At 43.9% G+C, this 25,134-nt stretch overlaps 1 protein-coding gene across 1 annotated transcript in view; it reads right to left on the bottom strand.

The window, feature by feature from the left end:
- ITGA9 (integrin subunit alpha 9) overlaps positions 1 to 25,134 on the bottom strand; it is a 445,717-nt gene that overhangs the window by 344,756 nt on the left and 75,827 nt on the right. The gene's annotated exons all lie outside the window — the stretch shown is intronic.

Below are 25,134 nucleotides of genomic sequence, written 5' to 3'. Positions count from 1 at the left end.
TGTTTGACTCGCAGCCGCAGGCGCCATTACACGCCGCCCGTCAGCAGACATTAAGTCTGCCTCGGGGCCCGCCTCTTCCCGCCTCCCGCGAGCTGACTGGGCATCAGCCGCGGGTGAACGCAGTCCACCCCGTGGTGTGGGAGAGCCGGACAGGCCTCTCACCGCGTCCCTACCTGGCAGTTGGGTGCGCACACGGGCAGGGACAATAACAGGACCAGGCCCTGCTGGCTCCCTAGCCCTTGCCCTCCCTCTCGCACCTGAGGTAGCTGGCAGCCCTGCTCCCTGCAGGAAGCGAGCAGGCACACCAGCATCCCTCCTTGGTCTGCCAGACATTTTCAATAAAGTGAGGTAAAAAGTAAAAGATAAGAAAGTAATTAGGAGATGACAGTAAGGTAAAGTAGGTGAGGTAAATTAGCAGAATGCAATAAGAAGAAAAGAAAGAAAGAATAGATATAGATATAGATAGTGAAAAAACAGTTTATAGATCTCTGAATTCAACACAGTACTTATCAGTCCAACGTTTGAAATCAAAGAGGCAGAATATTCTAGAATCTCCCCTAATCCTAACCTTAACCACACCCATAACAATTCCTGACCAATAACAGCTTGATACATAACAACCAATCCGACCTTCAGAAAAACAAAACACCCCATCCCTTGTAGCCGAGGGCTTCTGGAATACATTTCATGCATAGGTCATAAAACTTATGTCACTTCATGCACACAAGGTGCACTCCATGATCTTTCTTGTCCACCACGTAGTGACCACTGAGGACGGACAAACTTCTTGGTAAACTTTCCACACAACTCCGCACACTATAATGGGTGTAAGGTATCTGGTGCGCATGGGTACCTGGCTCCAGGGAAGCCCACACACTGCACACCAGTGATTGCAAAATATGCGCTATAAAGCGTTTTTACTCGCTCTAGATGAGGGACTCACTTTTTAAGTCCTGTGTCATGTGTGCACTTCAGACAATATAATCTCTCAGTTCTCATCTTTCCATCCAATCACCACCGGCAGTTTCTAGCCATCCAATACCTGCCTTCACCATGTCCCTCCTGCGGGCCCGCCAGTGTAACGCACCAGCCTTCAAGAGATGAGTGATACAGGGTCCGATGCTCCATAAAGTATATGCTGGTCATATTTTTTGAACTAGATTGCATCACATCTATTCCAAAACATCCATTGTGTAATAAATATCATTAATGATGCACACGGATGTGGGTCGTTAGTGGCCGCTGCAGTCGTCTGTACATTTAGCTCAATCTGACAATATTGTCAGAGACTGAATGTATGGAGCAAGGGGTGGGTGACATCACTGACTGACATGCTCCTTTGACCAACCAGGTACTCAGACGCCTTCTTTTAAACTTGCTTCAATAAAATTGTCACTGCAGGTGAAAGAGGAGCATTCTCCAGTGTGGAAAATAGCCTGGATCTTCTCTTGCATCTTGGGGACATCATAACATAATTTCTTAGTAAATAAGCTGCAAACTTGGGTGTAAATGTATATTTACTTAGACAAGAGGAGTTTGGGATTTACCCCATTAGTACCATGCTGGCTATGCATTTTGCACATTGCCTGGTAAGGAGGGTGGTTGATAGAGAATGAAGACAGATATATAGGTCAGGCTGATGAGATGTATACATGCCCCAGATGTATGCAGCTAGGTCAGGACGCTAAGGTGTATACACACTGGGAGTGTGTGATTTTTCCACTGGGCATCGTTCATTGCAAGCTAGGAGTACCCAGTGACTTTTTTTGGCAACTGTAATGAATACAGGTAAATCCCGCCTGGTGCTGATATCACACACGCTCCCTTAAAACGCTTGGGCACACCTGCATGTTTTCCTATGCACGCCTGTGTTTTTCTTAGCACTCCTGCCAAACGGCTGCCTACTTCCTGTCAATCACATTAGGCATGGCTAGTGAAGGAAAAAAGTAGCAGGATTCCTTCGGTAGCAGGTGTTGAGGTCCATACACATTGGCAGTTTATTGATAATAAAGTGCTGTGCAAATTTGCTCAGCAGCAATCAGGTCTGAATCAGGCCCAAAGAGAGGGAGAAGGGACAGGGAAGCTGATGCTGATCATCGCTGCAGCACAGCTACTGCAGTAATACTCTTAGCCATTGTATGCAATGTGTCAGCCCTGGGGTTCTTTGTGTTCCCGGCTGTGACCGTGGTGGACCAGTGGAGGGCACTGTTTAGCAGAATGCTGGGGGTTTGATGTATGACATACACGAGGGTACAGGAGCACAGCGAACCAGAGTGTTGGCGGAGACCGGGAACAGGGGCACAGAGTCTAACTTGCCAGCGGTGTTCACCAGGGAGTCCCGCAAGTAACTTTGAACTTAGCTGCGTTTGACAAGCAGGTCGCGGCCCCCTGCCCTGGTCCTCTGGACGCAGGCTGGGACTTGGGATACTGAACCCTGGAACGGCCATGAGAGACCAGGGTAGCTGGTGGGCAGTCTGGGAACTGCGGGTCTGACAGCTTGGGATGTCGACGGTGATGTTGACGTGAAATATACTCAGGTGTACTGGCTGGATAGGACGAAGATGTAATAGTCTCTATGTAGCACAATACTGTGAGTCAACCCAGGTGTTGACGGGGACTGTCAACAGGGTCAGGACAAGGTGGAGAAAGTCACTGATAGTAGTAACTGGCTTAAGAGCCAGAGAGGTGCTTTAGCGAGACACCTGATATTCAACTGCAGGGATGGTATTGCAGGAGTCTTCTGGAGATGGAATGAACCAGGTAAGTAACAGCAGCTGGGAGAAACGCTGGAGACAGAGACACAGGTGAACCTCGATATACCCCCGAGCCTTGGGAACTTCCTCTGAACACAGGAGAACTCTGGAACAGGTAAAGCAATTGTTCAAGGCAAGGATCTTGGGCCAGAGGCCTGACCTGTATACCCCTTGCTGGATCCTGATTGGCTGCCAGCCGCAGCACCAATCAATCACTGGAGGAAAGCTGAACACACCTTGATTGTGGAGCAGGTGTGTGGGTCAGAGTTCACCCCAATGGTCAGCGGGATTGGACAGACTGGTCAGGTGAGCAGAAGTGTCATGGCGGCGTCCATGCCGCCCGGAGCCGGCATGTCAGTGTGTCGGCGACAAGGGACAACGCCGGTCACCCGCGGGCACACAGAGGACATCGCGCCAAGCAGCAGCGTCGACCAGAGGCCTCAACTGCAGCGCGGACCATTGGGAAGGTAGAGACCGCGGTCTCAAACGGGGATGTTTGCTGAGGTTTGTGACACAATGTAGAGCACTACCATACTGCTCTTTCTAGATTGCCACAGCTCAGCTCCCTTTTGTCATAGATTAATGCTTCTTCCACCTAAACCACCCTTGACAAATGCTCTGAAAACCACAACAAAATCTGTCCAGTGGTCTATGTAATATATAGGGATAGCTGTGTGTGTGGTAATATTGTAGATTATCTGCAGGATCTGCTGCAATCATACAGTGAACAGAACCTCCACATTGCCTGAACCAAATACTGTATATGAATAAATACGGCTCTTATAAATGTAATGTTTGTTTCACTATTCATTTTTTTTTTGTGCTAATGGATTTATTCTATGTGATTTGCAGTTTGGAACTTACATAGTTGCAATCACTTTTGATGATTTATATCTTGCAATCGCTTTTTGTATTACTGCAATTACTCAATATTCAAATTGCAAGACATGAGAAAACAAAAGAATAATGCATACTTCCCAAATGTCCATATTTTTAAGACTGTCCTGTATTTTTGGGACTGTCCTGCTGTCCCACCTGCGTGCAGCAGAGTCCCATGGTGTGCGGGGTCAGTTGGGAGTTCCCCTCTCACTTCTTGCTCTGCTTAGTATATGCACAGCATCTATTCAGGAAGACAGAGAGGCTGTGGATATGTCAGCAGCTCACAGAGCGCTTTCCATGCCCCCACAGTGATGGCAATGGAGGCATGCACAGCATTTGCTGAGGCTATCTCCCAATTCTAGAATTTGAAAAGTTGGGAGCTATGGAATAAGGACCCTATTTATAGGTAATTTCAAAATGTAAGCTTGTAAAAAGACACACAAGTTTTTTCACAATACGGAATTTGACGTGTGTTTCAATGACAAATAGAAGTTATGGGAAACTTTTCTTGGAGAAGTCAAGTCTATAAAGAACTATTGCTTAATAAAAAAAAAAACACAGAGTACTCATGTCTCACACAAACAGTGTCCAAAACTGGAGAGGAAAGTAGGCCCAACTTTTCAAAGGAAACAGAGCCAGTAATAAACATATCTGAATTTGCCAACTTTCCACTGGCAATATATCTTACTTAGTAAAGTCTTGGAATACCAGAGACTGGAAAACACCATTTACACTGTGACTTATTCTTCCTTATTTTGTATACGAAAATATTTTTCACTGATAGTGGCAACATCACTGTCTCCATAAATCCAGTGGCATACATCAATCCAAGTCTCATTTAATAAATATTCTAAAAGAAACAAGTGATGGTATTGTCCATATCAGCCAATCAGATTATCTCTATAATTTCTCTATTGCACACTAGAAAATGATAGACTGAATCTAATTCTTGTTTCTTTAGAAGCTTTAGTAAATCTACCACTTAGATTTGTAATTTAAATTGATATTTGCACATGACGGTACTATAGGAAATGAACTAAAACAATATATATTATATGAAAACACTTTTATTACACTTTTATTACAAATAACAAATTTGAACCTATTGCAAACCAGGCCCATATATACAGATAATTCACAATCCTGAGATCACGTTAAAAGCCACCATCCCTTAGTGCGATATGACCACTGTTTATTCAATAAAGTGACACAGCGATTGCGATGTGGGGAGACGCTTAGAAAGTGTGGGCGCCGGGGGGTGTGTGTGTGTGATCTGCGGGGCTATTGTTACCCGCTGCTGCCTGCCGTGACCTCCTGCTGCCGCATCAGTATGGTCTCATCCCAGCTCTCCCCTGTACAGCAGACCGTTTTTGAGGATGCTAGAGGAGGCAGCGGCCTCCTCTAACATCCTCAAAGATAGTCTGCTGTATGGGGGCAGCCATTTTGTGAGTGTCTCTTTTCATTAACAGCAGAAGCCAGGAGAGCCGGGCCGGGACCGCAGGCAGACAAGCCCAGCGGCGGACATGGGAGGGGTAAGGCGTGCAGCGGGGGGGGGGGGGGGGGGGGTATGGTGGTTAACTGTACTGCCAACATTTTGGGCAGGGGGGAGAAAAATATATAGTTACACCACTGAATACACCATAATATTCAGAAAGGCTCCTGTTTTATATTAGTTGTTTGTCTCCAAACCTCCTCAACATACAGTACACCCACCAACCATTTCAGTAATAATAACATTGAGATTTTACATCAAAATTTCTGTATGTAGCTCATCTTTTGCTACTTTTCTTTTTTTACAAATTTTGTGTGCACTACCTGTGCATGTTCCACAGCTTGCCAAAAATACTTCTCCCTGCTGGCCAAAATTTTAAATGAAATGTTAAACCCATTCTCAAACCATTCCCTCTTGGGGTATTTTTTAAGACTTGATATCCTTGAAAAATATATCAAGGCTTGAAAATTACCCCAATAGTGAGGGTCGAAATGCGTTGGATTGTGGAACTGTTTTGGAATACCAGAGGAGTTACACTGTATTTGGAGACAAGTTTCTTCCAGCTTCACTTAAGAATCCAGTTCTTACCCAGGCAGCTGGCTGGTGAGTAGTATAGGTTTTAAGAACTGCTTCAAACCAGTTCTTAATATTTAGCTGTTTTTCCTTCCAATTTCTGTCATCCACCTATGTTGGATCTACTGTATATGAGAAAAAGGAAAACACTGTGTATCCAAAGGGAATGATGGATATGACCAATTTTCTTGTTTATTTGATCTTCCTACTGAATATTGATTGTGTTAGTGAGGAGGCGCCATAAGGTTCACACTGCCTCTCTTTTTGTATCATATTTAAAAAGACTTGAGGCTGTACTTGCTTCCAAAGGTACATCAACAAAGTATTGAGCAAAGGCTATGAATACGTATGATATGCAGGACCGTATTAAGGGGGGGAGGGGGGTGGCACAGGGGGTCAGTACCCCTGGTCCCTCTCTATCTAGGGGCCCCAGTGGTTGTCATGAATTTTTTTAAGACACATATTTTTTTAAGCTAAAGGTTTTGTGCATGGGAGTGGGGTAGTACTGCAGCTTCCCCTATCCGCCAATGTGACATTGATTAATGGTGCTGAGCATCGGGAGCCAAGGCACACTGACTGCAGTGCATTACTGGGAGTTGACCAAGTCCCATGAGATTTTGCACAAAAGGTCAGAGGCTGAGCGGCTTGTGATGAGCTCTGCTTTGTGGTGTTCATCATATGCTTCTCAGGCCCATGGAGGACAGCAGCGGCCTCGTCATGGAAGGGTTTTTAATCAGAGGCAGCACTGAGCATGTCAAGGCTCCTACAGAGTAAGGTACAGAGGGCAGTGCCTTACTCTACTCTATATACCGTATTTGCCGGCGTATAAGATGATTTTTTTCCCTGAAAAAAATGCCTCCAAGTGGGGGGTCGTCTTATACGCCGGGTACAAAGGCCAGGATGCGCAGGGTTAATGGAGGCGGGCGTGGGGATCAGCTGTATGATCCCCGCAACCACAGTACAGGTGCAGCGGGGATGGAAGCGGCGGTGAACGGAGCAGCGCTTTGAAACTGGTGCCGCTGCGGCCACGAATCCAAAGCGCCGCTCGCGGCGGTTTGAATCTCCCGCTATTCAGGAGCCAATCAGGGCTCCCAAGTCGGGAGCCAATGGCAGACGGCTGCGGCGAACCAATCAGCGATCGCCGCGCCGTACTCAGCCTCGCCCCCGCTGTCTGACGTCAGACGCTGCCAGGAGGGCGAGGAAGGAAGTCCCCCAGCTGAGGAGCAAGAGGACGCCAGAAGCCGCCGGAGGACGGCGCAGAAGACAACAGCGGGGAGAAGAGCTCCTGTGGCCACTGAAGAGGCCAGAAGATGCCAGGATCAAGAAATAAGATCTCCGGCGCCTTCTGCAGGAAGAGGAGAAGCAGCGCCGCCGCTGGCCAGGACAGGCCAGTGGCAGAAGAAAGATGGCGGTCGGATTCGGAGAGGCCAGCAGGGGTGGAAAGCAGAAGAGCTGCCGTTCGGCCTCTCCCAACAGCAGGTAGGCGGTCCCAGGCCTCCTACCCCTCCCTAGACCACCGGGTGATCGGGCACTAGGCCTGTGGGTACAGATCAGGCCCCTCCAGCCTGTGGGCATGATAGTCGGGCCCTCTCGGCACGTGGGCATTTCATTCCCTCCTGGCCCTTTTTGTATTTAGCTGGGCCCTCCTATTGTTGGGGGGTCGTCTTATACGGCCGGTCGTCTTATACGCCGGCAAATATGGTATATATGGGAGATACACTTTTTATAACAGATAACAAAGGAAACACCATTATATAATTTTTTGGGAATTTAAGATGTTTATCTATCATGTATGTGTATTATTCAATAGGTGCATTCTTTAAGTAACACATACTTTTTTGCGCATTAATGAAAACCAGCACTGGCCAAAACCGGTGCAGGAACTATAGTGCTGGAAACTGCATCTATAGATTCAACAAACCAGAAGCACTGTATGACCAGACTATTTGCAATGCCATTGCATAGACATTTCAACTAGAAGAGAAGCAAAGTGATCTATGGAAACAAAAAGAGAATCTCATTTGCTGGTGTGGAGTACTTTTTAATTTTTATATGCTGATTTAAAGATCAAAAAGTGAACTAATTATGTAACAAAAGTCATTAAGTAGGAGCTTATTTTGAAGAGAATATTAATATACAAAAGTATGCTGTATTTTATTCTGGTGGACGAGTATACTAACAGCACCATCCGGAGTCTCATGAGGTATGGGAATCTCACGGAAGTTTATATTTGCTGTCATCTCTGAGGTTAATAATTAATATTCCCTAACCCACTAAATTATTGGTGGGTCTTAGATGAACCGCCTTCCTGTCATCTAGTCCCACTGTTCCCCTTGGAGCCAGCTAAAGACCTTGGTGAGATGCTATGTAATTATCAGCATTGACCTTACAATAGGATAAGTGCTGAGGACAGCTCCTGCTGTGTCTTAAACCAGCTTATGTATTTTTATAAAAAAAAAAAAAAAATTGTGTTGTCACAAATCCATGTCTCAATTTCAAGCCATACACACTATGTGATATGTTCAGTCAACAAAATTGTTAATGATTTTCCTTGAACTTCCCAGATCTCCAAAATGAACGATATAGTGCAAACACACTGAACAACTTAACATACAACAAAGATTACTGTTATTTATACATGTAGCGCACACTTACTCTGCAGCACTTTAGAGACTATTTGAATAGTCACATATATGGAGCTTACAATCTATATTCCCTACCATATATACACACATTCATTCTAGGGTTAATTTTGTTAAAAGCCAATTATCCTGCCAGTATATTTTTGGATTGTGGGTGGAAACTGGAGTACCAACACAAGCACAGGGAGTATATACAAACCCTGCACTGTTAGGGGTGTGGTGGAAATCGAACCAATGACCTCAGTGTTTTGAGGCAGTAATGCTAACCAGTACACCATTTGTGCTGCAGGGTGGATTAAGATACAATGGTACCACTAAAGGTCCATACACATTGGGCGATTATGCCCAGCGTGTATGTACAGTGATGACCGCTCTCATCGGTGGGGGAAAAGCATACACACTGAGCCGCTTTCCCCCTGCCCGGCGCTGTCAGCAGGGGGTGGACGGCTTTGCATAGCGCAGCACTATGCAAAGCAGTCCACAAAGCTGCTAATGTGCTGGTAATACCAGCAGATGAGCGGCGTTCCCGGCGATGATGCAGGAGCGTGCATCACCGCTTATCGCACACTGGGCAGCTTTGAGCTGAAAGCTGCTCAAGCTTGGTGTTTAGTAAAAAATCTCTTCTTGTGCCACTGGGGAGGCCCCACCTCACAATTTACAGGACAAAGGATCTGCGGCTAACAGCTTGATGCCTGATACTACAGGACACATTCAGAGGTCTTGTGGAGTCCATACCTCCACACAGGGCCGGTGCTAGGCACCAGAGCGCCCCAGACGGGGAGAGGGGGGGGGCACCCCGGCACTCAATTACTTACCCGCTCCAGGGGGGCTGCCTTCCGGGTCCAGTGATGCGGCGCACGGTGCTGGGACGTTCCGGGGGGCTTGCCATGCGATGTGGTGCTGGCCGCCGGGACTCTCCCCAGGGAGGGGAGGGGAGGTGGGGTGTCCAGCCTGTGACGTTCCAGGAGGGGGGGGTGTTGCCGAGCTATGCGGCGCTGGCCGCCGCGACTCTCCCCAGGGAAGGGAGGAGGTGTCTGGCCCCGTGGGAGGGGGTGTCTGTGCTGGCGGGAGAATTATGCGGGTCGCAGCAACGCTCCCCAGGGAGGGCCGGCTTGCTTGGTGATGTGGCATGGGGGACCAGCTCCAAACTGCCGCCCTCCAGCGGCCGGCGCCCTAGGCAAATGCCTAAGGCTGCCTAGTGGTGGCGCCGGCCCTGCCTCCACACAATATTGGGCACTGGTTTTAATATGAAGGCTGATATATGATATAGGCTGGGTATATGTTCTTGGTTTACGACAAAACATTATCAGCATATAATTACATTTGGCCTTTCGTAGGTATAAAAGACACATTTTCCTGACAGATGTAAGGTTAACTATCCCCTATTCAAATATCCATTATTCAAATTATTCCGAAAACCATACAAACCAAAAATATTATTTGTTGCTAAAAGCCTACTGGGGACATCTGTAAGAGCAACAGGATATGATATGTAACTGCCACTAAATATGTGCAAGACAATGATTGCTTGGCATTTAAATTCAGTATCTGAGATAGTACACAAACTTTGTTTCATGTTTCAAAACCTTGTTTCATGCACAAATAAAATATATTGTGTGTATTTCATGTGTTTGTACAACATAAGTGCAAGATACCTCAAGTTACATCATTGAAATAATCATGTTAATAATATGCAAGAGAATGCATCATTTATGTAATTTAGCATACACACTAGACAATTTGCACAATATATGCTTAACGATATGGATATCGTACATATTGTTAATGACATATCGCCCTGGGCGCATGTTTCCACTTTCTGGACAACTGCAGAAAGATCCTACACAAGTTACACTATGCAAACTGCCGTGGTGCTCATTCTGCTATTCAGGTCCTACAGAATGTGTGTTATTTTTTTTTATCAAGCTGATCCCTAGTTAATATGTAGTGCATTCATATTACTAAAGTCTCTGTAGGAACAGCAACATATTATAAACATTTGACAGTTCAATTATATATAATTTTGCATATTTTACAAATCATATCCTGTTTATAGGTATCTTCCTACGGGATTATTATCCATTGTTTGGGATGAGAGCCGTTGCTTTATTTAATCTATCTCATTATTAAATAATCTATTGAAGTTAGAAATTTAGTAGAGTGGAAATCCTTCTAAATCGTGTCCTGTGGGTACTGGAGTTAATCTGAGGTAGATTTCATTTTAAAGGGCTAGGAAGCCATAAACTGTGGAGCCAGTAAACGATGTTGTAAGGGGAAAGGAAACAGGAAAAGAGTGATGCAATGTTATAAATATGGGAAAACGTCTTCTAAAGAATTGAGCTCAAATCTGGAAGCCATATACCAAGTTACACTAGGTTCTATGACTAATAAATAGCTAAATGAAAATGTCCTCTAAAACGGCAAATTTATTTATTACAAACAAAATGAGTTTACTTCTCAAGTCACATTTATCATCAGAAAAAAACAGCAAAAACCAGGTTAGAAGCAGTCATATACTTTCTTTCCTGCTTCATACTTTCCATACATATGTGAAAACTATGGAATCTTTTCTGCAGGACTGGCATATTGATTATATGTAGATATTGGACTTAGTGAAGAGTAATGCACAAATCAGATGGCAGGTGTACTGAACTTTTATATACATTCTGTAGGTGCGTCGAGACCAGAGTCTGCATCTTCATATCTCAGTAGAGGAGTTCCGATGATCATTCTGAGTAAGCTAGGGCTCACTCAGATGGGCGAATGCTGCAACATCACAACCTATGCTCTCCATAGTAATCCAATTCTGCATCTCCAGATGCAGCAATGGGATTTGCAATGCTGGCAGGAGGTGTCTTTTTTCTTCAGACATCCCCTGGCATTGACACCGGAGAAGCTAACTGTGTTTATTATTAAATCACCCCTACAGTTAAGAAAACAACCAAATATATTCCAGGCATAATTGCCAACATGCAAATGTCACGGCTTTTGCCCAATCCAGTCCTTAATGCACGTTTACTGATGCACAGGTGAATTCATTATTCAGTGACACATTTCAAAAGATCCATGGGTATAGCTAATTATTTGTCTAGTGATTTAATGGGAGAGCTGAAAAACATGTTTGGAGTCCTAAGTTCTGAGTTTGAGAACTTGTGTTTTTGCCTAAGTGAATATATAATGGTAGGGTACCAAATTCCAGCATTCAGTATGCTGACAGCAGCAATCGTGACAGTCACAATCCTGGCGGATCCTGATCTTTATTTTTTTTACCATACAAACTAATGCCTTACTCTCAATTTGCTTACATAGGCCCTTATTCTGATCGGTGCGGATATTCCCGCATTCTTACGGAGCGGTCCGTACGCCACGGTGTTTTGCCGCGTGCGGCCATCGTCCGTAGAAACGCCCACGTGTCCTCCGCATTCGGACGGACTCACTCTTTAAGAACAGGGCGTGTTTACGGACGACATACAAACCATGCGTGTGCGGGAGAAACACTCCGATTCTGCACGGTATTACAGAGTATTACAGAGTATGCTCGGGAATACCGCATCCGAACGGGAGCCAAGCGGTGCTACCGCACGTAAGCGGAGTATTTACGCCAAACAACCCACTATTATGTATCTTCTGCAATACATCACATGACCCACTTATTCGATTACCTATCCTCATAAAAAACTTCTTATTTGGAATTGGAATCAATTAGATGCCAATATATCCTTACAAGCATGCCTAACACATGCATTGCACACATTAACCCTTACAGCAATTGAAGCAGCAATGGTTTCAATTAAAGCACTGACAAGCGTCCTATTAGTGAGTAATGAGTAGAGACAGGATTATATGCATTTGCATATTTGCATATGCATTTGCATATTTTGCCCATTCTCACTAGTTATTGCATATTTTACCTAAAATCTAGTGATGGTGCATATTTTAGGCCCTGCCCCCTTTCCACCTACGAGTCACAGCACTGCTTTGCCCTGCTGCTGCTGGCCAGGTAGTGGTAGAGTGTGCAGGCTGGGGCAATATGTGCGCAGTGTGGGGAACCTTGGATGTACGCTATGTCGGACACTGCTCCAGGCTGCCAATCCCTGTTGATAAAAGTCAGTTGGGGCGGATTCCATTATGAAGCTCCTGAACCTTTGCCTACCCCTGGCCTGGGACTACACCAAGAGACAGACTTCTGCAGCAGAGGAGGCGGGCAGAAGGGTTGTGACATCACGCGGCGCGGAGGAAATGCTGTGTCACAGTGAGTATGCAGCGCAGGGAGGAAGCCTTCCACTGCGCCACCCTCACATGCTATGCTGACATTTGATCCATCGGTGCTGGAGATGAGGGTCAGTGTAGTTGATGCAAGAAGAGCTTTGGACGCTGTAGTCTGCTGTAGCAGCCAGGAAGGAAAAAAATCCTGTGTATAGCACTAGACATCTGCAGATGCTGTGGGCCTATTTTTGAGGTTTGTTTGCAACTAATTGTATGCTGACTTTTAAATAAATAAGTTAAAAATATTTTTTTTTTATTATTTAATGTAGCATATTTTAAGACTTTTTATGCATATTTTAAGTATTTTTCATGCATATTTGCATGCATATTTCAAGCTTTTTATGTTGCATATAATCCTGTCTCTAGTAATGAGTAAAGGAGTAGATTCTATTGGGTTCAGGTGTTAATGCTTGTAGTCATTAGGCGGTACGTTCGCCTACCGCATGAACGAGTGGTGTCCGCAAAGCAATAGTACACTTGTGGACACCGCACATTTCTGCCCTTTTTGGTTGCGTGCATTCGGAGTGCTATCCGAATGTACGCCCCCCAACATAAGTGTACTCCCCCGTGTCCGCCCATGTTTCCGCCCCGTTTTGCCCACTTTGAAACTACGCCCATGTGTCATTCCGCATGACGCCCATAATACGCCCATATTTCCCGACTGATTGCGGTGCACAGTTTTGTACGGGATTTGCCCGAACAGGTACGGAGTCAATGCGTGGCACATGCGCGTTGCGTTCTCCACGCATGCGCAGACGCCGTAAAGACGCGATCCGAAAGTATGCGGTAAAGTACGCGTCAATCAGAATAAGGGCCTAAGTCACTTCTTTTCTGTGTCAAACAGGAGTAAAAGATTTCATAATCTTTTGGCCTAAAATCGTACTTTGTCACTAGAACCAAACTTGGCAGTTTTGCACATTTCTATTTATGAACGACGACGTCTAGGGAAACGTTTTGAAATCCTGCAAATGTTCCTGAAAATCAGAGAGAGCTGAATCTATGGACTGGACAGTATCCGGACTTTAGGCCAACAGTGATAAGGTTGATAGACTATTGGTCGACATGCATAAGCTCGGCATGGTCAAATGGTCAGCATGGCATATGGTCAATATGAGTTTCTTTATTATTTCCATAATTACAATCCATGTGGACTACGATTGGGAATGGTAACCTTGCCTGAAACATGGCTGGTGAAGCGAGCCATGGGAGAGGACATGGTACACTATTTGTAGTCTAATATCCTAACGTTGTCCACCAAACTAACCTAACACAACCCACTAAAACAACACCAATACCCTATGCATAGTACTATAACCCCTAAGAGCCCCATAGACACCAAGCCATAATATAAACAATATTTTGCTCATTATAATGTTTATTTTGACCTTCTAAGCAATATCGTTGGTAATATTGCTTATGGTGTATACTCGTTGATGATGCATACTCCTACACATAAAGATGTCCTTCGTCGTACATGTAGCTCTACTTGAATATATCGCCAACAACTGAATGTACAGAGCGGGAACAGGATGACATCACATTAACAGAGCGTATCATCTAGTGTGTACCCGGCTTTACCCTAGGGCAGACTGGATGGGCCATAATGTTCTTCTCTGCTGTCAAATTAGTTTGTGGTCTACATTCTACGATCAGCATTATATACATCTCTAAGCAAAGACATTATAATCTCTATTCTGCATTACTTTCTTAGATGCTGCCCAGGGTATATACTGTACATGTATCACACTCATGCATGATTACATGAAGTGCTTTAATAGACTTACTGTACATAAATGGTCGCTCATTTTAGGAATACAAAATAGTCTGACTTTCTCCATAATGTTCCACTGTTTATAAAAGGCTCCACACAGTTTAGAAGATGAGTAGATATTTCACATGTTTTTTTTTTTGTTAACCCCTTCCTGACAGAGCCAGTTTTTGCGTTCCTGACAGAGCCATTTTTTTCAAATCTGACATGTTTCACTTAAGTGGGGATAACTTTTTTTTGCTTTTACTTATCCCAGTGATTTTGAGATTGTTTTCTCGTGACACATTGTACTTCAAATTAGTGGTAAATTTGGGTCGATACAGTCTGTGTTTTTTTGTGAAAAATACCAAAATGTCGTGAAAAAATGGAAAATTTTGCAATTTGCTAAATGTCACATTTTCTGCTTGTGAGACAAATAATCATACCACTCAAAATAGTTAATAACTAACAAAGACCATATGTCTACTTTATGTTGCAATCATTATTTCAACTTCCTTTTAATTTTTTTGGACACTAGGAGGCTTCAAATATGAATAGCAAATTCTCAAATTTTCAAGAAAATTTCAAACACTGATTTTTTTAGGGACCAGTTCAGTTCTGATGTGACTTTGAGGGACTTGTATGTGAGACACCCCCATAAATGATGCCATTTCAAAAACTGCACCCCTCACAGTATTCAAAACAGCATTTTGGAAGTTTGTTAACCCTTTATGTGTTTCACAGGAATTAAAACAAAGTGTCGGTGAAATTTCAAAATTTCTTTTTTTTTGCAGAGTTTCAATTTTAATACATTTTTCTAACGAATACAGTAGATTTTACTAGAGAAATGTGACTAAAAATGGATTCCCCCAATTCTTTTGTTTTCATAAATATCCTATATGTGGCCCTAGTGTGCATGGTGACCAAACCACAGGCTTCATAATAGAAGGAGCACCTACTTGATTTTGGAGCCTCCTTTTTATGAGATTTTTTTTTAGGCACCATGTAGGTTTATAGGCACCATAAGTGCTAAAAGTTAGGAACCTCCCCCACAAGTCACCCCATTTTGCAAACTACACCCTTCAGGGAATTCATTTAGGGGTATAGTGTACATTTCAAACCCCCAGGGGTTTCACCAATTTTGATACAACTGGACTGTGAAAATGAAAAAATTTAATTTTTCATTTTCACAGCTCAGTTGTATCAAAATTGGTGAAACCCCTGGGGGTTTGAAATGTACACTATACCGCCTGATGAATTCCCTGAAGGGTGTAGTTTTCAAAATGGGGTCACTTGTGGGGGGGTTCCACTGTATGGGTGCTTCAGGGGTCATTCCACCAGAATCTGAGCTGCAAAATGAAAAATTTTGAGCCAGATCTGCATTTTTGTGTAAAAAAATGTAATTTTTTACACAAAAATGCAGATCTGGCTCAAAATTTTTCATTTTCGCAAGGAATGAAGGAGACAAAGCACCCCAAAATCTGTGCCCCAATTTCTCCCGAGTATGGCAATGCCTCACATGTGACCAAAAAATACCAGTTGGGTGCATGGCAGGACTCAGAAGGGAAGGAGTGATATTTGGTGGTGGAATGAATGGTGGGTGCTATGTCGCATTAGCAAGACCCCCGAAGCACCAATACAGTGGAACCCCCCCACATGTGACCCCATTTTGGTCACCAGCTTTGGGAGGGGGGCTGGCGCTGCGGCTGGTGGGGGGTTGGGAGGGGTGCTGGCGCTGCGGCAGCCGGGTGGGTGGGAGGGAGGGGGGGCTGCCGGGTGGGATGGGGGGGCTGGCGATCGGTGGTGATCGGTGCTGTACTTAACAGCACCGATCACCACCGATCACTGTGTTACCGAGCGGCTTAGCCGCCGGTAACACAGAAAACGCTGCAATTGGCTGTTCACATTTGAACAGCCAATCGCAGCGATCGCCGCGAGGGGGGATGTCTGCTGTCAGGGACAGCAGACATCTCCAAACTGTCACCGCGTCTATAGACGCGGTGACAGTTTAAAACCATGACGTATATATACGTCTTCGGTCGGGAAGTACCTCCCGACCATGACGTATATATACATCATATGTCGGGAATATCTTTTTATATATATATATATATATATATATATGTGTATATATATATATATATATACACATATATATATATATATATATATATATACACACACACACACATATATATATATATATATATATGTGTATATATATATATATATATATATATATACATATATATACACACACATATATATATATATATATATATGTGTGTGTATATATATATATATATATATATATATATAGCAGGAAAGATTCGGCACTCCCTGTAGAAAGTACTGATGCCCCGGGTGCCTCCAATGGTATTGAACAGCGAAAGAAATGAAGCAGTGTCACTCCAGGGGTCTTTTCAATGATGTTTAGTAAAGCATATCAAAGCATAAGAACGATGTGACAGGTTACACGAAAAACATCAACGTTTCGATGCCCGCAGCATCGTTGTCAAGACGACATGCAGCCTGTCGATATACATACAGTGCTCTACTGAGCATGAATTCTTTAAATAGCCACTTACCCCGCCATGCGAGACATCCCAGCAGCCGGGTGCCGCACGCGTCCCAGCGTCAGAGACGGGACAGGGCGCATGCTGCTGACGTCAGACCACTACCGCTGCTAGGCAACGCAGCTGTGTTGAATGCCGTCCCCGGCCGCTGTGATGTCCAGCCTGCAACAAAGGGACAAGAACGGGCTTCATGTTACCATATGTCAATACTTGTAACAAAAAAATCCTTGTAGCAAAACAATCCATAATAAAGCTGAAGCTTCTAGTCTGCAATGATAAAGCACCATATTGTACCAAGGGCTATCACTTATACATACTGGCTACATACACACATGCAGAATTCCATGTGCAGTAATCAAAAAATGATAATGAGGGACCACCTCGCTGGAGAGAAAAGAAATAAAAAATCCAGAAAACTAAATGTTAATAAATAAAAATAAAAATAAAAATAAAACTAAAACAAATAAAAATAAAAATACTCATAATAATAATGATAAATATCAATATACACAATCAAACTGAAAAAATAATAAATAATGAAAAAGGTAAAAAATGTAAAAAAAGGATTATGAAGAAAAAGTTATGAAAAAAGGAGATTATGAAAAAGTAAGATTATGAGATTATGGAAAAAACGGGAAGATGCAGGATAAGTCCAAATCGATGGTATGTCCAGACCGATGAAGTGTCTAGAAGAACACATTCCAGTTGAATCTTTCATTTAATCCATTGGGCTTTGTTGTTTGAAGTTTATGGATCCATTTCGATTCTAATTTCAGAAGTGCTCCATCTCTGTCACCGCCACGTTTCATCACTGGTACATGATCAATTAATATGAATTTTAAATCTGTGATCTGATGGTTTGCTTCCAGAAAGTGGCGGGCTACTGGTTGATCTGCTTTTTTGGTTCTTAAGGCAATATTTATTGCTGATCGATGTAATGCCATTCTGTCTCTGATGGTGCGAACTGTTTTGCCGACATAATGGAGTCGACATGGGCAAAATAGCAAATAAACAACATGTGTCGTAAGACATGTTAACACATGTTTAATGGGTATGTCCACGTTATTAACAGGGTGTTTGAAGGATCTGCATATTACCAAGCTCTTGCATGTGGTGCACTTCAGGCACCGATAGCATCCTGGTGGTTTTTGTAAGAATGTTGATGACGACTTTTCTGTGCTATCAAAGCCTGTGATGTCTGTATGCATGACATGATCCTTCAGATTTCGACCCCTGGTGTAACAAGCCATTGGTTGTATGGATTTAAAACATGGAAGTGATGGGTCTAATTTTACTATAGGCCACAATGCTTTTGTGGCCCTTTGTACCACAGGACTAGATGTCATAAATTCCTGTTTCCATGGTAACACTTCAGTTTTCTTTTTTACTGTAGGGCTTAATAATTGTGAACGAGGTATTGCCAAGACCTCCGCCTGTGTCTGTTTTAAAGCATGTAGATCATATCCCCGCTGGGCAAATCGCTGTACTATTTGGTTGGTACTTATTGTAGCCGCCTCGCTGGTGCTTGAGATGCGGGCTACTCTCATCAGTTGCGATTTGGGAAGTCCCCGCTTGAGGGGTTTTGGATGATGGCTAGCGGCTGATAACAGTGTGTTTCGATCAGTAGGTTTTGTATATACTTCCGTTACTATTCGACCATCAATAATCTTGATCAGGACGTCCAAAAAGTTGATTGCTGTGGTTTGGACCTCCATGGTGTATTTTATGGGAGATGAACTACTGTTGATGTTTGAGATGTGTTCTTCCAGATGTGATACAGGGCCGGTCCATAAGAGGAATATATCATCGATAAAGCGTACATACATTAATAGATGACAATTAAATGTAGCATTATTCAAAAATTTCTCATTCTCTTCCTGGAACATGTAAATATTGGCCAGGCTTGGTGCCACCGGGCTTCCCATGGCACAGCCATTGGTTTGTTCATAATACTCGCCATTATACATGAAATAATTTCTCTCAAGGGTGAGAGATAAGAGATCGATGAACAGCATTTGATCTATATCAGTTATGTTGTTACTTCTCAGAAATGATGCCACTGCTGCCGTGCCAGCTCTCTGTGGTATTGAAGTATACAAGCTGTTAACGTCCATAGTGACTAGCACTGTATCGGCAGAAACGGTGTCAAACTCTTGTAGGCGGAGCAGGAAAGCAGTTGTATCCTTAATGTACGATAGTTGTTTCTGGATGTACGGTTGAAGGATCTTATCAAGCAACTTGGATACTGGATGGTAAAGTGAATTAATGGCGGAGATAATGGGGCGCCCTGGTGGCTTCTCAGTGTTCTTGTGGATCTTTGGCACTATGTATATTATAGGAACCACTGGATGTTTTTGGGATAAAGCTGTGGCTAATGAGGCCTCCATGATGTTGTTTTGTACTGCTTGCTGCAGTAATTGGTCCAGTTCTTTTTTATACTGTGATGTTGGATCCATGCTGAGCTTCTTATATGTATTTTGGTCGCCCAATTGTAATTCAATCTCCGCTTTGTAATCCGATAGGTTTTGAATAACAATGGCACCGCCTTTGTCCGCCGGGCGGATCAAAATGTGACGGTACCCTGACAGTTGCTTGAGTGCTTCCTTCTCAGTTTTAGACAGATTATAATGAATCTGTGGTGCTGCCGCATTATATTTTGTCACCGCTGTGTCTACCAAATTTGAGAATGTAGGGAGAGATTTGTTGACTGATACAGGATCAAATGCCGAGGTCGTTCTGCTTCGAATAAATTGCTTCACCGGTGAGACTTCCTCCAGGACCTGTTCTTGATTTTGAAAGAATTCCTTGAGGCGTAAATTTCTTTCAAATCTATGTTTATCAATTTGCCACTGCATATCACGGTAGGGATTTGTAGGTATGAATGAGAGACCTCTGTTGAGAACTGATGTTTCGGCTTCAGTGAGGACATGATTGGACAGATTATATATTAATTCAACGCCAGGGCTCTGAGCTCTCGTGATCCGCGCGTTTTGGCGGCCCCTCCGGGTGGTCGCCCTCTTACGCGTTTTTGGATTTGAGGCTGATCTAAAGGGACATCTGGTCTTTGAGATGGATCGTCAGAATCCTATAATATACATAGTGCCAAAGATCCACAAGAACACTGAGAAGCCACCAGGGCGCCCCATTATCTCCGCCATTAATTCACTTTACCATCCAGTATCCAAGTTGCTTGATAAGATCCTTCAACCGTACATCCAGAAACAACTATCGTACATTAAGGATACAACTGCTTTCCTGCTCCGCCTACAAGAGTTTGACACCGTTTCTGCCGATACAGTGCTAGTCACTATGGACGTTAACAGCTTGTATACTTCAATACCACAGAGAGCTGGCACGGCAGCAGTGGCATCATTTCTGAGAAGTAACAACATAACTGATATAGATCAAATGCTGTTCATCGATCTCTTATCTCTCACCCTTGAGAGAAATTATTTCATGTATAATGGCGAGTATTATGAACAAACCAATGGCTGTGCCATGGGAAGCCCGGTGGCACCAAGCCTGGCCAATATTTACATGTTCCAGGAAGAGAATGAGAAATTTTTGAATAATGCTACATTTAATTGTCATCTATTAATGTATGTACGCTTTATCGATGATATATTCCTCTTATGGACCGGCCCTGTATCACATCTGGAAGAACACATCTCAAACATCAACAGTAGTTCATCTCCCATAAAATACACCATGGAGGTCCAAACCACAGCAATCAACTTTTTGGACGTCCTGATCAAGATTATTGATGGTCGAATAGTAACGGAAGTATATACAAAACCTACTGATCGAAACACACTGTTATCAGCCGCTAGCCATCATCCAAAACCCCTCAAGCGGGGACTTCCCAAATCGCAACTGATGAGAGTAGCCCGCATCTCAAGCACCAGCGAGGCGGCTACAATAAGTACCAACCAAATAGTACAGCGATTTGCCCAGCGGGGATATGATCTACATGCTTTAAAACAGACACAGGCGGAGGTCTTGGCAATACCTCGTTCACAATTATTAAGCCCTACAGTAAAAAAGAAAACTGAAGTGTTACCATGGAAACAGGAATTTATGACATCTAGTCCTGTGGTACAAAGGGCCACAAAAGCATTGTGGCCTATAGTAAAATTAGACCCATCACTTCCATGTTTTAAATCCATACAACCAATGGCTTGTTACACCAGGGGTCGAAATCTGAAGGATCATGTCATGCATACAGACATCACAGGCTTTGATAGCACAGAAAAGTCGTCATCAACATTCTTACAAAAACCACCAGGATGCTATCGGTGCCTGAAGTGCACCACATGCAAGAGCTTGGTAATATGCAGATCCTTCAAACACCCTGTTAATAACGTGGACATACCCATTAAACATGTGTTAACATGTCTTACGACACATGTTGTTTATTTGCTATTTTGCCCATGTCGACTCCATTATGTCGGCAAAACAGTTCGCACCATCAGAGACAGAATGGCATTACATCGATCAGCAATAAATATTGCCTTAAGAACCAAAAAAGCAGATCAACCAGTAGCCCGCCACTTTCTGGAAGCAAACCATCAGATCACAGATTTAAAATTCATATTAATTGATCATGTACCAGTGATGAAACGTGGCGGTGACAGAGATGGAGCACTTCTGAAATTAGAATCGAAATGGATCCATAAACTTCAAACAACAAAGCCCAATGGATTAAATGAAAGATTCAACTGGAATGTGTTCTTCTAGACACTTCATCGGTCTGGACATACCATCGATTTGGACTTATCCTGCATCTTCCCGTTTTTTCCATAATCTCATAATCTTACTTTTTCATAATCTCCTTTTTTCATAACTTTTTCTTCATAATCCTTTTTTTACATTTTTTACCTTTTTCATTATTTATTTTTTCAGTTTGATTGTGTATATTGATATTTATCATTATTATTATGAGTATTTTTATTTTTATTTGTTTTAGTTTTATTTTTATTTTTATTTTTATTTTTATTTATTAACATTTAGTTTTCTGGATTTTTTATTTCTTTTATCTCCAGCGAGGTGGTCCCTCATTATCATTTTTTGATTACTGCACATGGAATTCTGCATGTGTGTATGTAGCCAGTATGTATAAGTGATAGCCCTTGGTACAATATGGTGCTTTATCATTGCAGACTAGAAGCTTCAGCTTTATTATGGATTGTTTTGCTACAAGGATTTTTTTGTTACAAGTATTGACATATGGTAACATGAAGCCCGTTCTTGTCCCTTTGTTGCAGGCTGGACATCACAGCGGCCGGGGACGGCATTCAACACAGCTGCGTTGCCTAGCAGCGGTAGTGGTCTGACGTCAGCAGCATGCGCCCTGTCCCGTCTCTGACGCTGGGACGCGTGCGGCACCTGGCTGCTGGGATGTCTCGCATGGCGGGGTAAGTGGCTATTTAAAGAATTCATGCTCAGTAGAGCACTGTGGGTGAAATGTAATAGGATGAGAGATTCATAAAGTGAGAGATTTGGTAAGAAATCTCCAGGTTTTTTAAAGCGGCAATCATTTACACTGCAAAACCAGTTTGATTTTCAAATGTAAATGATTGCCGCTTTAAAAAACCTGGAGATTTCTTACCAAATCTCTCACTTTCTGAATCTCTCATCCTATTACATTTCACCCTGTATGTATATCGACAGGCTGCATGTCGTCTTGACAACGATGCTGCGGGCATCGAAACGTTGATGTTTTTCGTGTAACCTGTCACATCGTTCTTATGCTTTGATATGCTTTACTAAACATCATTGAAAAGACCCCTGGAGTGACACTGCTTCATTTCTTTCGCTATATATATATATATATATATATATTTATTCATTACATATATTTGTACTACTGTGCAGCTTGATGCTGCTGCTGCTGCGGGGGGAGGGGGGAGGAGGGAGGAGGGAGGAGGGCAGCGCTGCTGCGCTGAGCTGCCGGGGGAGCCGAGGAAGCTGCTGCTGCTGCCGGGTGAGTGCCCGGCGGGTGCGAGGGGGTGGCTGCACATCGGTGGTGATCGGTGCTGTACTTGACAGCACCGATCACCACCGATCCCTGTGTTACCGAGCGGCTTAGCCGCCGGTAACACAGGAAACGCTGTGAATGGCTGTTCAGATTTGAACAGCCAATCACAGCGATCGCCGACCGGGGGGGGCACCCCTGCCCCCCCTGGGCGGCGAGGGGGGATGTCTGCTGTCAGGGACAGCAGACATCACCTAACTGTCACTGCGTCTATAGACGCAGTGACAGTTAGAAACCATGACGTACATTTATGCCATGTGTCGGGAAGTACTTCCCGACCATGACGTAAATGTACGTCAAATGTCGGGAAGGGGTTAATAATGATATCCACAATGCAGATTATGGGCCTTATTCTGGTTGGTGCGGGCGGGCCGTACGTGTACGTTCCGGGGTTTTTAATGATCTGCGCATGCGTACCATCTCCAATGCGCAGGCGCGAACACTCCACAACGCTTACGGACGGGTCTCTCGAAAAAACCTGTACGCGAGAGTACGGGCATTGGGGGCGGCATAGGGGCGTGTTGAGGGGAGCGGCCGAAATAATGAGGGAAAATGGGCGTAAACATGGGCGTACACGGGGGTGTGCACCAAAAATAAACGGTGCTACTACCGCTCGATCGGCTAAAGCACCGTTCATTTCGGACACAAAACAGGCGGCCGCCAACCGCCACCTCAGACCACCCCTACAGATACCGCATGACAGCATGCACCTGGGTTTGCTAATTTACGCTGATTACTACTCAAACACATACACCTGAATGTAATAAGCAATGCTGCAGTCTATTAAGTCCAAACCATGATTTCACTACCTGCAAGCCACACACAGCACTCAAACACCTTGGAAGCTTATCTTTCTATACTTCTCGACATTTAAAGGTTTGTTTAATTTAAGGTAAGAATCTTTGTAAGACCTGCTTATATATGCTAAGGTAGGTATTTGTTAAACAGTTATACACATTCACTACGTGCTTTCATAGACTTTACACAGTAGCACACTCAATCTACACAAGTCGACATGTGTCAACGTGTTCACTCTAATACAAACATATGTTTTGTATTTATGATACAATAACATAAACCACATCTAACACCTACAAAGGATGTTTCAGCAATGTTTTAAGCCCATGCCCACTATTTTGCACACAATTAGAATAATTAATTAATTGTCTTAATTATAGTTGAAAGGCAAGATTTGCAGGTCCATATATGTGAAGGGTATGCCAGCGTGCACGGACGTACGCTCACTTTCATGAGCGGTGACATACGCTGAGTTTTCCATTGAAAACAATAGAGACCCATCCGTGCACGGTGGCGTACTCTCAGATAGCCGCAAGAAGTCGGTGGGAAGATGGACGAGAGACGTCCGTAAACGGTGGCGTACGCTCTGTTGTACGCCAGTTGTCGGAGTCTAAGGGCTGATCCATCCGTGTACGTTGGCGTACGCTCAATTGTACGCCACTCCCCTTCGACGTTGTTTCTGGCCGTACGTATGCGGCTGATTTGTGGGTGGACTTAACCTCAACGGCCGCGTACGGAGAGCGTACGCTAATATGGAACGTACGCACGTTTGGCCGCACCGATCAGAATAACCCCCTATATAACTAATAGGAAAACCTGTGCACTATAGTAACTAGGTTCTCTGATCGCACACCTGTGAATGTGCACAGTGAAAAATTATCGATACACTGCACATGCGTACGGGTCACAGAACGCATGCGTGAGGCCGTCCTGCAATGACGTTGCTGCTAGTTCTGTTCACTGCCCATTCGTATGGTGATTTACAAGGGAGTGGATGTTTGGGGATGGAAACTGACCGTTTTTTGGGGAGTGCTTACAATAATGCTGGGAGTGTCGGGGAAAACGCAGGCATACCAAGTCAGTTTAGAGGAGGTTTTGTGAGGGCAGCTTCAGCCCGGATGTGCCTGTTTTTCATTGCAGCGCAGAGTAAAGCAGCCCATACACGGTCCGTTTAACGGATCTGTTTGGGACTTAAATAGTACACATCGGATCGCATCGCTAGTGCATGCAGTGGGCATGCACTGCGATCCGATCTGATGTGTACCTAGTACAAAAAATATGTGCAGTACATACTTTTTGTACCGTACTATGTGATGCGCGCATCACATAGTACAGAACGGAGCCCTACACAACGGACCGTATATGGGCTCCTTA

Source organism: Crinia signifera, chromosome 5 (assembly GCF_055691185.1).
Source record: "Crinia signifera chromosome 5, ASM5569118v1, whole genome shotgun sequence".
Classification (NCBI taxonomy): Eukaryota; Metazoa; Chordata; class Amphibia; order Anura; family Myobatrachidae; genus Crinia; species Crinia signifera.
This window is presented reverse-complemented; position numbering and strand designations above follow the sequence as displayed.